Genomic DNA, 11,601 nt, shown 5'->3' with positions numbered 1-11,601 from the left:
AGGGGCAGCCCATCACACCCAGAAACATAAACATAGCAAAAGATACTGTATTTAGGTATAGGATTTGGTCCCCCACCATTTGTCCTTCAAGAAAGTTGTATGTCAAAGCAATAGCTGTATAGAACCTTAAAGGGAATAGAAGGAAATGGAAATGAAGCACAGCTACAAATTAGCATCTATTCATTACCCACTTCGCATGGTGACTCCCAATGTGAAGAATATGATGGGACAGAAGCTTGCACATCTCTTTCATTTATATATTGCATGAATCCAGCCCTGTCTGTGATTTAATTCCTGATGCTGAATTTGCTGTAAGCTCTTGACCACTTAGCCAAGTTGGGAAAAAAAAAAAAAAAAAAAAAAAAAAGAAGTTGCAAGCAGTTCTTTGCACTCACTGCTATGAACTAGGTGAGAGGAGCTGGTCTTGTTCTTTACCATACTTACCTGGGGATTCCATCTTGATAACTAATCCAAGGAGCATTGCTCAGTCATCTTCTCCTGGATGAAACTGATCCAAATGCCATGCAGAAGTACATTTGCACTCTATAGCCACATTGTCTGATAATCAAGGTTCACTGCTGGCAATAAAACATCTCACATTCTGCAAGTCTGCTGAGGAGAAATGAAAACAAACAGTTATAGAAAAATCACTTAAGAAAAAATTTCAGCAAAACTGGACCAAGTGGTTTCAGTCTCATCTTTCTCTGTAAATAAAGTGCTGAAGAGAATGAGATGTTTCAGTGAAGTGCTCAGCTCCAGCAAAAGTATAAATAAATGAAACCAATATAAGCACATCTAAAAATTGTTGAGTAGGGCAATTGTCTCATTAATGACTTTTCCCTGTTCTTCTTATCCCCCTTTTACATGCATTCTTCTGGAATAATTATTTTTTGTTCTGCAACTGTAAGTATCCCTAGATCACTTAACAAAAGGATGTGCTTGAGGTACAAGATAGCTTGTACAGTTGTACTGGAATGGACCAGTCAGTAAGTTCTGTGCAAAGGCAATGAGTGATTCAGGATTTATAGATGCTGACTTTCCCATCCTCTGTCCATAAAAGCTTTAGAATCACTACAGTTTTTCTCATTCATACCATAGGCTATACTATAATACCTGCTGTACCAGTGTAAAAAGATCTTGAAATAAATATAATGGGTGTCTTGTGGCTTCTTCACATTGCCGGAACATTTCATACATGCTTTATAGAATATTTTATAAAATAGAGGCTATGAATCCTCATTGTTGTTAAGTTTTAAGAGAAAGGCTCTTATACAAACAAAGCTGGTTTGGCCTCAGGGAAGAAAGCAAAAGATTACATTTCTCAGATTATGGCGTCTTTTAATGCACTTTTGATACTAAAAAGCAGCAGCTTTACTTTGGTTTACTATTCATTCTTACACAAATGCTTGGTGCTACTTACAGAGCAAGGATTTTAAGAACCTGGAAAGCATAGCTGAATGATATCAGCAACACTTTCTGATCTTCATTAAACATCCCTCAGTATTTCTAATTGCTTTGCTCTTAATCAAGTACTATGTGAAATATTTGCAGATTACTTATGACTTTGTTTTTTACTTTATGATTATGATTTTCCATTATCATTTTTCAAAAATTATAAGATGGCTGGAATCATAAGTGTCAGCTCCTAGCTTCCCTGACCAACACTGTGATCTTCTGTAATGGCATAACTGTGTCAGTGGATAAGGGAATAGCCACTCATCCATCTGGACTTCAGTAAGGTCCCTCACAACATACTTCTCTCTAAATTGGAAAGATCTGGATTTGATGGGTGGATTGTTTGATGGACGAGGAATTGGTTGTGAGATTGTACCCAGAGAGTAGTAGTCAATGACTCAGTGTCTGGATGGAGATCAGTGACAAGTGTTGTCGCTCAGGGGTCAGTTTTGGGATTGGTTCCTCAGTGACATTGACAGAATGATCAAGAGCATCCTCAGCAAGTCTGCAAATGACACCAAGCTGTGGGGTGCAGTTAACACACCCAAGGAATGGGTTGGCATTCAGAGAGATGTAGACAGGACAGGCAGTGGGCTCAGGAGAATCTCACAAACTTCAACAATAGGTGCAAGGTCTTGAACCTGGTCATGGCAACCCCCACTATCAATACAAGCTGGGGATGTAAGAATGGAGCACTGTCCTGCCAAAAAAGACCTGGGGATACTGGTGGATGGTGAAGTCATGAGCCAGCAATCTGCCTTCATAGCCCAGAAAGCCAATTGTATCCTGAGATACATTAAAAGAAGCATGGCCAGCATCTCAAGGGATGCCCATCTACTCTGTGCTGGTGAGACCTCATCTGGAGCACTGCGTCCAGATGTGGAGTCCTCAATACAATAGAGACAGTGACCTGTTGGAGCACATCCAGAGGAGGGCCACAAAAATAATCCAAGGAATGAAACACCTCTCCTTCAAGGACAGGCTGAGAGAGTTGGAGCTGTTGAAGAGAAGGCTCCAGAGGGACCTGATAGCAGCATTTGAATATCCAAGGGGGGGGAGGGGGGAAAGCTATAAGAAGGAAGGGGACAGACTCTTTTGCGGGATCTGTTGTGACAGGATAAGGGCAAATGGTTTCAAACTAAAAGATGGGAGATTTAGATTGAATATAAGCAAAAAGTTTTTTGCAGTAAGGACAGTGAAGCACAGGTACAGATTGTCCAGAGAGGCAGTGGATGCTTTGTCCCTGGATGGGGCTCTGAGCAACTTGATCAAGCTCTAGATGTCCCTGTTCATTGCAGAGGAGTTGGACTAGATGGCCTTTAAAGGTCTCTTCCAACTCAAATGATACTAAGATTCCATTATTTTGTTAACAATACATGTATAGTAGATTAAAAAAAGAAGCAAGGTGTTTTTGTCTTTTTCTGAATACAGAAGAGGAAGAATTTTATGTTAAAAAAAGGAGAGAGGAGTAGCAAAGTTACTGATTTACTTGGTTGAAGAAAAAAATACTGATTAATCTTGTGCAATGATCTGAACCTTGCACTTTACAACTTTTCTTCACTTTCTACTATTAAAATAACCTTTAACACTCAGGTTGGAATTGTGTTTGTGATTTTGAGTTTCAAAGGCATGATTAATTTCAATCATTCAGAAAAAAAATATCTTTAAATGAAATCCTGTATCACTTTTTATGTTAAACTCGAAGTTACAGTTCAGAGACTAAAAGTAATGATTTTATCTATCAGGCTAAGATTTTAGAGTGCAATTTATAATAAATGTTGACTAAAATGAATACCATAAATGTCATGTTATATATCCATCTGTGGATGTACTCATCACTGAGCAATAAAGTCTAGCTTTGGATTCAGCACTGCTCCAGCACTTATTGAACCAGATGACCTCCTAAATTATTCTGTAATTCTCTGATCGGTAAACTCTAATTTATAAGCTGCTGCTACCGATTGAAACTGTAAATGGAAAGAAATTTATAAACTTTGCTTGCACTTTGGCTTGCAAGTTCTTTATCAAAATGTTTCTATTCAGAAGTATTGCATGATTGCTCATATTGGTTGACATCTGGTGGCCAGGATTTGCATGAATGAGTTGTACTGTGGGGTATCTTTTTCAAAATCTTCTAATAATCTTCTTATTACCTGTATGACTTACCCACAGAGCACTGAGAAGCCACAAGGTGCTCCAGTGCCTGATGCTTATAGTTAGTCAGCAAGTTGAGTCAATGGAAAATGCTGCCATTTTCCATGTATGCACTCTTCCCTATTGAAAATATAGCATGATTGATCTTTAACTGTTCTTCCCACGATAGCCAGATTGCCCTACCTTGCACTCTCTGTGTGTTAACAGTATGTTCACTATCAATTGCAGCAGTTCAGATAAACTATACCTCATCAATGAACACAATGATCTATTTGAGCCTCCTCGTGCTTCTTTCTAAATTTTTATTTCTTCAAGAAAGAATGACTGGAGGAGTAATAACTAAAGAGTGATAAACTCCTAGAGCAGTTCTTCAGAAGATCTAATGAAGTCTGAATATTCAGCAGATATGCAATTTGCCCGCTGGTGGCTGAAGGGTGCAGTTCAGCCTCCTTGAAATCCATAGAAAGACTCTGTGAATTGAATGGTGCCCTAAATGAACAAGGTCTATTCTACAGATTGAGTAACACTAAGTATTCCCAGAGGTTTTTTTATTACATTAGAATCAGTTCTTAAATCATTAAATTGTGTGGAAATTTCCCATTCCAGAAGTAAGCAAATATTCAAGAGTATATATACTTTACTTAGCAGTCACCACAGAAAAATATACAAAGTGGGAATATGTTAAATACAAAATCTAACTGGATTGAAAAATGAGTTCCCCTGACAGGCCTCTTTCTTTAATAGAGTTTTGTTAAAGAGAGCACCATTGTTTCGCAGAATATTCTGCAGTTCAATATATAAAATATGCAGCCTTTTAATACATCTCAGCTCAATTTTGCATTCTACTTTAATTTTTGGTCAGTGCAAGTTTCTCTCTAATAATCATCCATAAAAAAAGGCTTCACTTCACTTTAGTGCATGGGAAATACATTATTTGGTTGCATTTGTTCCCTGAAAGTTTGTTTGTATTCGTCCAATTCAGACGGATAACATTGAAGTTATACTTAAGTAATCAAGAGTTCAAACATATTTTGAAGCAGAATTCCTATAAATCAGAAATTTAATATCATACCAGCAAAATTGTTTGCAAGAGATAAATCTGAGGGGTATTTTTCGGATTTTGTGAAATATCTTAGCTCCTTCAATTTTCACTGGACTGGTGAGGATGACAGCAAAACTGCAACAGACTGTGCTACTCCGAAAGGAAAGGAATTCCTTTAAAGCTAAAGGATTAAGATTCGTAGAACCCAAGGCTTTTAAGCTTCATATCTACTATATTCATCCAATCCAAAACTTAAGCACAAAGAGGAACCTGCAGATCTGAACACATATAATATCTGCAGAAAGGCCAGGGAAATAGGTGAGCATGAAACATTTCCTGGCTTTGTTCAACAGGTGATGCTTTTTTGTCAGACTGAAGAGTCTGATTTTTATATAGCTTACTATATATAGAAAACTATATATTTAAAATAATTCATAAAATGGAAATAGATGTCTATGATATGTGTATTAGGCATGTATAATGCAAATCTACAGTTACAGGAATTAGGCAAGTAGAATAGTCCTGGAAACCAGAAACAGCTTTATTTTGAAATCCTAACTCTTTCATCATTTAAAAGAGGCTTGAGGAGATAACGTCAGTCAGCAAGAAGATAGCATTAAAGAGCCTAAGTGCTATGGTTGTTTCTGCAGTTCTCCATGCATGCTATTAGGTAAGCCACTAACAAAAGGGTGTGACAGACTGGGTATAACTGGCACATCTCAGGGATGATGGATGGGACACAACCCTGTATGTCTATTTCAGAAATGCTCAATTTCGTGTGTTATTTAATTCATTGCGGTGCAAACGTGTGCAACTTGAAAATGTCTTCTTCAGTTCAGTGTAGAAGCAAGACAGGTATCTCACACAGAGTAATGCTTGAAATGACTTTTATAGGAGAGAACTTCCATTAATTGACTGAAGACCGAAGGTCTTTTCAAGACCTTCTCTTAGCTCACGTGTGTAACACAGCTGACACAGACCTGACTTGAAGAATTTTTTATAGTGTCTTTTGTAGGATGCCATGTAACGTGAACACAATATTCTCTTGAGGTCTTACAGAAGCAAGGGAAGAAGATATACAAAATTTCTTTCAGTATACTTGAGTATGGGGCCCTTATGTCATATCTGCTCATTCACAAAGAGAAGTAGCTCAAAAAGTTATCAAAACAATGTGATCATTTCCCCTATGCACTGGTACAAAGTTATCGGGTTTGCACAGTATCAAGCAAAGCTGTCAAATTTAAAAGGATACCAATTTAAATTTAAGTTAGTTTATTTAATATCTTGGAAATATTTCAAAAAATACACCTGCCCCGTTGTTTCTCTTTCTTTGCTCTGAGTGTGTAATGCTTGTTTCATTTGACCTTCAGCTTGTCTAAACTCCAATTAACACTAATGGAGGTATGCTAATGTGCTCCAGCTTGTTTCTGACTCACAGACAGATTTGGGGATTTTTCACACAACCAGTTTGTCTCCCAGTCAAATAGAAAAGATCTGCTATAGGAGGGGAAAGCAAAGGTGTCATATAGCTTCCACAAAGCACTGTCAGATAAAGTTCCAGCCGCAGAAGGGGAATTTAGTGTGCATAACTGTAAGGACAACCAGCACCTACTAACGTAGGCTGATCAGGGGTGATGGCATACCTGCTAGGAGCCATAACCAATTACTGTCCTTACTTTCACTGGTTCTCCGCTGATGCCCTCGTACTTCTTAACAGTTGTGATATTCTGTTCCTCTACTTGCCTCAGTTAAATGGCTCAACTGAACTCTACATAAATGGATTCCTTTGTGAGGAATTCAGGGTATAGTTTTCACACCGTAAGGAACATTATATAGATAGGCTGGCATGCACACAGGCATATAAGTGTTTCAAATCATTCTTCCACACTCTCCTTCCTACATGACAGGGCAATAAGCCAGTATAAGCATATATGTCTGCACAGCCATCCACACTTGTGAGAATGTATGACTTTCATGAGAAGAGAAGACAGTGTAGATCAGCCATGATATAGCTGGCGAGGATGCCAATTTTTCTAGCCAGAGCAGCATTCAGTAACCAAGGCTTTTTCAGTAGTAGTAGTAGTAGCAAAATGTCACAGCCTCTCACATTATGTTAGGGAGCACAGTGATGCTTTTGCTTTCCACTTCTACCTTGTCAGGCACTGTTAAACACATAACAAATGCTTCCACCAGCCTTACAAGTACTTGTACCCTTTTTTAAACACATATAATCACGGCAGCAGCAGTTTACATGTACTGAAATCCCATGCCCAGTTAGTTCTAATACTAGTTACAGATTCACAAATGAATTTAATTGAAATGGATTCAGGTGAATAATGAGCTCTGCCAAACTTCAGACGTCTTTACAACCCAAACAGTGATTTTCAGGCCCACAACCTTGGCATTGCAGTCAACTCCTTTGTGTGAATCTATTCAATGACTTCTTGTGCAGAAGCAGTAAAACAACTCATTTTGGTGTGCTCCAAATATCTCAACCAGATTCTTGGCTCTGTGAAAGACTTGGTGAAGTACTCTATAATGTTGACAACACACAGCTTTTGTACTACACCATAGCAATAGTAACATCTGAAGATGCCCATAGCATTATCTCTGAGGCTTACAAATACTGTGGGTTTTCTCCATCACTAAACTTCAAGTTCTGCGTAGACAGTCTCTCTAGCATGCAGTTTCGGGTGCTACAATATAAAAAGATGTGAAACTACTACAGAACATCCAAAGCAAGGCTACAAAGATGCTACAAAGCTACAAAGAAGGACCTGGAGGGCAAGACATGAGGAGCAGCTGAGGTCCTGGGACCAGGGGGACCAGGGACCTCAGCTCAGAGCAGAGGAGCTGAGGGGAGGCCTCATGGCGGCTGCAGCTCCTCACAGGGAGTGGAGAGCAGCGCTGAGCTCTGCTCTCTGTGACAGCGACAGGGCCCGAGGGAACGGCATGGAGCTGTGTCAGGGGAAGGGCAGCTGGGGGTTAGGGAAAGGGTCTGTACCAGAGGGCAGTGAGCATGGGACAGCCTGCCCAGGGTAGTGGGCACGGCCCAAAGCTGCTGGAGTTCATGGAGCATTTGGACACTGCTCTCAGACACAGGGTTTGAATTTTGTGTAGTGCTATGTGGTGGCAGGAGTTGGACTCAGTTGTCTGTGTGGATCCCTTCCAACTCAGGACATTCTATTGTTCTATCGCTGTATTCTATAATTCTATCAAACCATCATTACGGTTCCATCAAAATGGATGAATGACACTGTTGGTCTTTCATTCATATACTTGTTCTAATGATCATTCATTGCACTGCTGTGAATTTTTCACTTTGAAATGGCATTACACATGCTATTTAGATCAGTAACTATTTAAAAGCAAACTCAGCCACAGACAGCTTCCAGAGGAAAATTAGTTTGTCATAGGGAATATCAACTGTCATGTTCTTTTTATACTGATTAACTGAAGATTTGTTTTAAATATCTGCTGAAAAGAACATAGCAGAATTATACTCCTGCTCCCCAAAAATCCAAGCCAGTGACTAGCTTCCAGCACATGAGTAACATTTTCTCTGCTTCAGTGAAACCATACCTGTGGAACGAAATCTAATCTGCTGGTCTAAGAAGATGTAGTAAGTTTTTACCCAGAGAAAGTGGGTTACAAAATCTGATTCCTCATTCTGTTCTGAGATACAACGTGACTCTGAACTTAACCACAGAGCGGAGAAACAACAAACTGTCCATCCAGAAATGCTGGCAAAGACCCAACCATTATCTTCAAACACAGTTTGTCTGAAAGTAAACAGTTTTCTGAACAATTTGCTTCTGCGCAACAGGATATCTCCTGACTCCATTTGCCTCTCCCACAGCTAGACAGGCCTTTTTTGGGGAAGCATAGCATAGACAGTTATGAGAAGACATATCCCCAGTAGGATATCCATCATTTTCACTAACTTCAGCTCTTTCCAGTCACAAAAATTGTTTGATGTTTGTCACCACAATATTACTTACTCTTTTCCTAGGCTACTTGTCTTCTTTCAACACATGCCCATCATCTCTAGATGGCTTACTGCTTTCTTCAGTCCAGGTTTAAACAATGCTTGGAGGATGCAGCAATAGTTCACTCATAGCTCCTCCTTCAAGTCTTAACTATTGACATTCAGAGTAAAATAACGGTAACAATCCTTTGTAATTCAGAGTAACTGCCTAATCTGAAATAATAAACTGGTTTCTTATATGTCAGTGGAAAGAAAGAGACTTTAATACCTAACTGCCAAACGCCTGAGTGAAGACATGAATTCTCCCACAGAACTTAAACATCTATGTAAAATCCAGACCTCATTGAAGAGGCCAAACTTATATTAACTTCGGCGGTGCCAAGATTTCACCCTCAGTTTTAAGTTCCAGCAGGGTAGAAAGCCAAACTCTTTGAGAAAGTCATGGGACCAGACCAAAAAAAAAGAGGAATTAGAAAGTTGGTGCAATAAAAATTAAAAATGAATTTCAACTTAGATAGAACTAGGAAAAATTGTCATTACTGACAGTGCCATTTCATCTGGACTGGATTCTTTTATTTCATGAACACTTCAGCAGAACACAAGCAATTCAGCAATGTTTTTTCTGAATGTTATCTCCAAGCTTCAGTCCTTGTACCAAAATGAAAGCCTATTCTTCCTGTTCTTACATGTCTTTTTAACTATTTACCTATTTTCATGTTTTACGTTTTAACACTTTACAGGTTGCTCAGCTTGGTTCTTCATTCTCCCTATAGCATGAAAGCTTTATTGTTCCTTGTGAATGTTCCATCACACATCCCTCCCAGCTCCAAGTTTTGGCACAGTGGCCTCTTTTGAGCTTCTGTGTGAAGAACACCTGCAGCAGACCTTGAAATGATGAACACAGAGGCAGGCTGAGATCAGCTTAAACTTGAGTTTCAAAAATGCTCTACAACTCTTGCTGTTTCCTACTCCCCAAAACGACTTCATTTCCTACACCACTGCTAAAGCAATAGTTGTGAAAGAGGGAGCAATAATTTACAGTAACTCTTCTTAATACATGAACATTAATTTTATTTATTGTAGTAAGAACCAAATTTACTAGAGACATAGTCAGTGATTGGCATTTTGAAGGAAATATGGTAAATTACTCAATCTATGGATATAGCTATAGAGATTTATAAAACATTGCTTTCAATAGTTAGAACATGATATACGACTAGTACTGAACTCATGCCTAATGCTCATTTTACTCGTTAACTTTTGCAGGTGGAGTAGAGATAGTTGCCAGTTCAAAAAACGAAAGTTTGGAGTTTTTTACTTTGGTTTTGGGGTTGGGTTTTTTGTTTGTTTGGTTTTTAATAATGAGGGATGCTCCTGAAGTCATGCCTCCTATTTTATTACGTTGGAACATGAAGCCAGAGGCGGATGTTGGTGGCATGGCAGCAGAAGTTGATCCTTCCTACCAATACCCCATTGCATGTTGTTGCTGTGTGACAGATGGCAGCAGAGGGGCAGTCTGACAGAATAGCATCTGAGTATGGAGCAAAGATGTGCCTGTGAATTCCTCCGTGTTCAAAAAATGGCATCAGTTACATTCATCTATGCTTGCTAAACATTTATGGAGATCAAACAGTGAATGTTAACACAGTGAAAGTTGGACTGTGTTGGCAACATTTTCTTAGTAATGATGCCATCATAACAGCTGTGAAATGGGATCACTTCTGCTGGCGCAGATTTAACATGCAGACTATTCATTATAGGCAAAAATGCACAGCTAGTGGTGGTGACTATGTTGAAAAATAGTGTTTTGTAGCTGAGAATTTTCTTTATCAAATAATGTTATTGTGCTTTTTGTATCTGTTGTAGTTTCCATGGAAATAAATAGGAGGCATTATTTTTGCAGTGATCTACATGTATTGAAAAATAGATTTGCAAAGATAGAGTAAGTAAAGTATTTCTTAATAGCAAACACATAAACTCAGAATCAATATTTGAGATTCTTTATCCTCAAAAAATAAAATAAATATATACTTATTAATGGGGCAATCCTATGAAGACCAAACATTAGGCAAAGGACACAACCTGAATAGCATCATGTCTGCAAGAGGACACCGAAAAGGACTACGTACAGTAGTGAAGTGTTGTGGCTGATAATATTTACAGAATTAATAACTCAATAATCCAGCTATTCTCATTATCAGTGAAGTGTTACATTGAAATCAATAAAATGGCTGAGGATTAAGAGCAGGGTGACTGAGTGCAGAATCAGCCCCAGTAAGAAAGTTTCCTACAGCTCTGTGTGGAGCTCAACAAATAAGAAAAAGCTCCTGATTTCAAATTTCCCAGACATGCAACATCCAGACACACACACAAACCCATGTGGTGGGAAATTAGCAAATGGTATCATTTGTTTTAATATATGATCACATCTGACAGGCATGAGCTTGTGTCCAATGCGTTTTCTTGTCAATATAAGAAGAAAAATGTGAAGCTAGATAGGAATGTTTCTGAATGTGATGCTCTTCTTTTCTCCCCACTTATTTTTTTTTCCTTTTTTTTCCTTTCTCTCAATAAAATCATGGGAGATGTTTAAAATCCCTAAATCATATGAGGCATATTTTTAATATCTTGTACTAGGGATAGCCTTTTTAATAGCACTGGAAATCCCTCTATACCATATCTAGGTGTATCCAGATGGATTGCTTCCATATGAAGACATTTTCTTTTGCCATTTTTCATTCTATTGTAAGTGTCTGTAACGTATGCTTTTTATAATGGAAGGCTACTCTTAATAACCTTGTATTTATTTATTTTTTATTTTTTCTTCAGAAAGAGCAGATGTGATGAAGTGAATGAGAGCTATTGGTTTAATAAAGCACAGTCATCTTCCCTCAGATGTTACAATAAACCAGATTAGATAGAGTTCTAATGGAGAAAGCCCCAATGTTACTTCTGCTGTTGA

At 38.5% G+C, this 11,601-nt stretch overlaps 1 long non-coding RNA gene across 1 annotated transcript in view; it reads right to left on the bottom strand.

The window, feature by feature from the left end:
• The window catches only part of LOC116216383 (uncharacterized), a 59,096-nt gene that overhangs the window by 4,806 nt on the left and 42,689 nt on the right, over positions 1-11,601 (bottom strand). Inside the window, exon 4 of the long non-coding RNA XR_004159067.2 lies at positions 445-609. This is a non-coding gene — a long non-coding RNA (uncharacterized LOC116216383). The remainder of the gene's footprint in view (positions 1-444; positions 610-11,601) is intronic.

This window comes from Meleagris gallopavo, chromosome 2 (assembly GCF_905368555.1).
Source record: "Meleagris gallopavo chromosome 2, MGAL_WU_HG_1.1, whole genome shotgun sequence".
Classification (NCBI taxonomy): domain Eukaryota; kingdom Metazoa; phylum Chordata; class Aves; order Galliformes; family Phasianidae; genus Meleagris; species Meleagris gallopavo.
Note: the sequence above shows the minus strand (reverse complement) of the source record. Positions and strands in the feature narration are given on the sequence as shown.